Source organism: Cantharellus anzutake (assembly GCF_015039405.1).
Source record: "Cantharellus anzutake strain C23 chromosome Unknown EI90scaffold_13, whole genome shotgun sequence".
Classification (NCBI taxonomy): Eukaryota; Fungi; Basidiomycota; class Agaricomycetes; order Cantharellales; family Hydnaceae; genus Cantharellus; species Cantharellus anzutake.
Window position 1 is genome coordinate 512950 of NW_024066963.1, and position 6042 is coordinate 518991.

The window sequence follows — 6042 nt, forward strand, 5'->3', positions numbered from 1 at the left end:
GGTGAAGGCGCAAGTGATACACGAAGTCTCATCCGGGTACACATCATGCCAAATGCTGAATTTATATTTAATTTAGTGCCAGTTCTCGTTCGAGTTGAAGCTTTTAACTGTTCGTCTGCGATTAATCCCCACTTCCTACTGGGTGCACATGAGGGAACCAGCACTGCTAGAACAGAATATAAACAATGGCTAGAACCTCCAATTGGCGGAAATCGCGAACTCAAAGATTGACATGGATACAAGGTTCTTGCGTATATGCAGAGCTCTATCCCTCAATGGTTTCCATCATAGCCACAGGTGATGCGACCTACCGTGATGAATGACCACTATACTCCAGGACGCGGGTTCCGGGGGTGATTGCATAACGCCCTCCATATTTGTTTGGAGATTAGCAGTTCGTCCCTGTTTGTTCGAGTGAGTTTCGATCTAGTCCATGCACAAGACCTCAATATTTTAGTAGATTGTGGAGCGACTAGGTTGGATTTTTGGAACAAGGCATCGCCGGAGGAGAGCAAGGGCGGAAGGACGCATGATCTGATAAGCTTTCAGGGAGAGCAGCTACTCTGCCTGAGTCGGACCAGCGGTTATGATCATTTCGCTCTGAGAGCCCGTTCCCCAGCGCACCAGCCCTCGGCTCATACTTTTGGCCGCCATCCTAGCGTTCGTGTGGTGCTCACGCCAGCACTGTCTTGTATCCGGTTCACGCAGATTATTCAATACAAACGTGTTCTCTGTCGGCACTTTTTATACGAAAGAGCATTAAGAGACGCCAGCTCATGTTGAATTGCGTGGGGAACTGTGTGAGGGGAACTCAACAGAAGACTCGGAGAACGATGCGTTATTCAGTGCATGAGAGAGCCTGCAGGTTGAAAATCTGAGCTCCCATGTTGGCTTTTTCTCCGTATCGCATGTCGCTTTCAGATGCAAATGCCGCCTGGGATGTTCTGTGATGGGTGCGGTTCATTAATCCCGAAGGGAGATGGTCAAAGACACGTCTCCACGCGCCCGCGGAATATCCAAACGGTCGGGGAGGTCGGGTGCGTCAGTTAGGCACCTGGATCATAGGGTTGCGTCTCCGCGAATGTGCATGTGCTTCAATCATGCTCAAGATGGTGTCGGACAGGCTATTCAGTGCGACCCATTCAGTCCAAAAGGGGGTTCTGGGCCTGGCTCCGTCGTTCCTGCCTCAATACATGCGAGGTGTCTGAAAACTGCGACATAAGCACTGGAGTCCATGCCTGCGACCAGCTGAAACCTCGGTCTTGCAGGTGCAGGACCAGGCATGGTGTGGAGTCCAGGGCTTATGCTGCAGTGTAGACACCTCGCACGTATTAAGGCAGGAACAACAGAGCCAGGCCCAGAGCCCCCTTTTGGAGCAAATGACACCATCTTGGGCGCGATCGAAGCACACGCATTGTATGCGCCGTTCACGGAGGGACAAGCGACAGTTGGGACCTACGAACGGCGCCCGTCAGAGTACATCAGGTAGCTTTTGCATCTGTGCGATACAGAGAAGAAGCCAACATGGAGGTTCTCCCGTTGAATAACGGAGGGCGAATATACCGCTTACATAAGCCGGGATAGTTCCTCCTGTATCTAACAGCTAATCGAGTTCAGTTGGCTAGTGATTTACCTCACCTTCTCACTCGATTGTCAGGATCGCCCGACCTGAAGAGCTCACAAGCTGGACATTCAGTTACAAACTATCCATGCCAATATTTCTTTCCATCCAAATGTGAACTGGATGCGACACCAACAATATCCCAGTATGCCAGCAAGCTTGGGCCAACGAGGCCCATCCACAAAGCTAGGCTGTTTACAAATCAGCGATCTCAAGCCGCGTTTTGGCATTCGTGAACTCCCAGGCGGGGATCCTCGATGTAAGTGTTGTCAGGATTGTGAAACAATTCCATACTAACACATGCCAACGCATTAATGGACTCAGAGTCGAAGCATGCCCCAGACTCCTTGAGCAGTTCAGAGCAGTTCCTCGGGAGTCGAATCCGCAAATTCACGTACTGGGGCCACCAGAATCGCAGCAGGGGCCCCAACCCCAACTCAGGCGGCACCACTTGTACTTTCTGCGCCCAGAGGCTGACTTGTAGGTCCTGATGATTCATCGTCAGGACACTCATCGTCAACTCTGCTGTAGCCTAAACTCCTGGTAAGCTGGGGAAACAGTTCTGTGGGTATATGCAAGATTTGTCTCATAGATATGGAATCTCATACCCGGAGTTGAGGGAACGGAAATAGACTCAGTTTCGAGTGCTAGAAATATGTAGCTGAATCGCCCCTCAGAAAAATCGATCGATCCTGTATGGTGGAGGCTACTCACCTGCATGTGAACGAATATACCATGCCTCTCGACTTTTTCCTGAGTGGACATATTCGCGGTCAGCTTTTGGACACCATTTTAGCATTCGAGACGCCGTAAATATTGGGTGTTAGGCATATTGCCTATCGCTCCAACCATCCGATTGGATCACAAACGCTGGTATGCTGCGTGGTCCCGGACCTGCCCTGTGGACTTATCATCTCCAGCACCACAAGCTGGCCCAACTCGTTTGCTGCATGGTAGGACTAACGGCGACGACGGCTTTCTGCGGAAAACTACGAATCCCGTTCTCGAAAGTTCCCCCATAAGTAAACGACTTTTCCATTCGGCTTGTTTGTCCGGCGTGTGCGCCTAAAGTTGACGATATTTTAACAGACAGGCTTCCTCGTGCACCGTACTTAGAAACATGCGAGAAGCCTTCGACATTGATGCGGTGCGTACGCAATGATACCAGCCACTGCGTATAATGTGAAGAACTCAGGTCCATTGCAGCCCATTGATTTCACAAGGAGTGATAGTCAATGTCGATTCTCTTGGTAGCAAGTCCCGGAACAACACGAAGGGTCCCCGTTCCCAAACTGACTGGGATTATATTTTCCTTTGCCAGCAGGGGGACTCGTGTAATTCGTGTGAAGTTTGGTGAAGGGAACTTGGGGCCGTGAATCGAAGCGCCCTTCTTATTGCGATCACAACCCGAACCCAAGCAGTCGACTCTCTGGGCATTTTACGCGTCACGCCTACCCCGGCCCAAATTAGTGCCTGCACAAGACAAAGCCTATCTCTGTCACGCAAGAGATGCTGAATACTATGCCTTCAATCAGTCCCATGGATTAAGGGCATCAGCGAGGATAACACGCTGCACAGGTCGTTTTGTTGTTGTTGAACCGAACAGGCTCTGGGGAGGCATTTGTAGGAGACGCGCCGACATGTGACCCCAATGTGACCCCGACCACTTTTGGATCTCATTGATTTTCTGAATGCGACGATCATTGGAGTTACACATGTACATGACTGAAAACCGGTCGTTGAGCGTCCTCTCCCCCGTTTACATCCCCTCTTGGCCAAGGGGAGCCGAATAACTTGCATTACAGACGATTCAACAACCCTTTCCTGCCAGGCCCACAGGTAATGGCAATTCCTTTCAGGCCCAATCTCGAGGCGGCTGCTGGAGTAACCAGAATCGGATGGCCTATCGCTACGCACACAGCCTGGTACCGGCTTCCCCTTTGCCCAAGGGAACTACTAGAGATCGGTCCGAATAATAGAATGATTAGGAGTGCTTGGTGTCCACTCAGACGCGCGTCTTAAATGTGCAAGAGGCGCTTTCGCGTTTGGAGTTGGTAAAAACAGGTTACGACGACCCAGACGTGTATAGCTGGCCTCTGGATGAAGGGTCTTAAAAGTAGAAGATAGCACCTACTTCACATCGGAGAAGCAATACGACGTCACCAGTGTATAGTTCATTCGACAATTTCTGTCGAATCCGTTCCGGGCTGTCGAAGGGTGGAGTCACTGGCAGATGCCCCTCATCCCATTGATGGGCTAGGTTAACGTGGGTACGAAGGTGGACCCTTGATGCTCTCCCATTAGTAGGGTCCTGAATTATACATGACGTGTGCATGTTGCGCTGACTGCGACCCCCTGCTCTGGTGCGTGATCTGCTCACTCATCAACTAATGAGCACATTCAACGGCGAGCCGTCGAGCTTCCAATCGAGCGCCTCGTCTCAGCATAACAAGCGGGCAGTCAGTCGAGGTCGAGGTTGAGCACACTAGTCGTTGCTTCACACAGCCAATGGAAGGGGATCCTGCCTATGGAAGCCCAGCTATTTCGCAACTACCCATAGCCGTCCAATGGTGCTAGTGTTCGGTGTGCCCTCACAACGTGTTCCCCATCAGACTGACTGACAATCCAATCTGGCCCACAGGCTTCGTTCACTCACTAACAGTCCTGGACCTGGTCTACTGAAGTTAAGGTAGCCTTGGAGGCTCCCCTCATGCGGGTGTAGCTCAACGCGCCCGGTTCTCATAGCGCCTAGGAGGGTAAGTAAACACTTGAATCCCCTTAGTCATGCTGTGAATGTGTCCCTATCGAACGGTTGTTGCCGATGGCGTAGATGGTCGCAAGCGTTCGGTCGCATCCGCTTGGTGGACTGTGTACTGGTTTGATGTGGGTGGCGGACGCAACCCGTAGCATTTTACCCTCAGCGTTCGCCGTCGTGCAAACCTCGAAACCACAGAAACAAACCTAATCAAGGAGGACCAGCCCAAGAGCCTGTACGGAGGAACGTTCTGCCTTCTGATGCCAGAACAATAATGTGTGTGACCCGTTATGCAAAAGAATGGCCTTGTACTAGAAGGGAGTTCATGCCTCTACCCCTGTGTACACACAAGTAATTCCGAGATTATTTCTCCTGAGCTTTTTCTCTAGCTTTTCGAGTGGGATCGCCGTCGGCCTCAAAAAAAAGTCACCCCCTTTGTCTTCCCAACTTCTAACGCTGGCGACATTTCGAGAGTTTGCCTGCCTTTCATCAAGCACCCTCTTTGCGAACTAATATAGCAACTTGGACCCGTACCGTTTATCAATGAAAACCTTGACCCGAACAGCACAGACATGAACAAAGTGGGACGCTTTGCAATTCCGTATCAATTGCGCGGGCCCGGGAAGAAATTCTATCTTGGGAATCGGCTGCATGCTGTACACTGAATCGGGAATACGGAGGTCAAGATCTCTTTCCGCAAATCCTTCAGCGGTCTTCGCTTTGCTCAATCTCATGCGGGTTAGCCACATGTGCGTATCATGAAAGGCGATTCACGCTGGGCAAATCAGCACAGGTCCGGAGATTTCCCTTGCGGGGATGTGACCTCCAAAGGCGAGAACAAGACTGCTGAGAGTGGCCTAGTTTCAAATTCGGCAAAGAGGGGAAGGCGCCCGTTTTGCGAATCTCCCGCGCAAGCAGAGTGAGAATGATTTGCTAGGTCTCATGTTATTACTAGAAGGCTGTGAGAAGAAACCAAATATTAAAGCGGCTTGATGCAACCCATAGCCTTAAAAGAACCAAATCTCTGTTGCTGCATGCGAATCATTGCACTCCTCGGTGATAAAGGCCCCGACACGAATGGCAACTTGGACGCAGGTTGGTTTTAGGCCATACTTAGTCATGTACATCGAGATTGATCGGAGCCTCTGCTTGGATAATGATTCCCTTCCATTTTTCCTAGAGATCTAGATCGGTTTTTTAATGGGGAACTTACAGTTTTTGAAAAAGGACATCAAGGACCGTAACAACAGTCACTGGTACAATTTCTCGCTGTGCATGTGGCGGGTGCAACGTTTTCTCTTCGCCTCTGCTATCAGGGATGACATCACGGACAAGGAGTGGAAAGATGGATAATGAAACATCGAGACAATGAAAGCGCCTTGGGGCGCACAGGCGAGAGTACGCGAGCTGCAGGGAGGGATTATGGTTTGAAAGCTGCAAATCTATACTGATGGCAAAATCAAACTTGCGGAGCTGTTGATGATAAACGTGTCTGATTGGCCACCACTGGCGGGCGAAGCGAGACAGGGTTCGTTACCAGCAGCGTCGTGATCTATCAAGCAAAAGGAAAGATAACTATAATCGGTGGAGATACTGCCATGGAATAAATAAGTCGCCCGGCAAAGGAGTCCAGGAACGGGCGTGATCAACCGGACATGATATTACC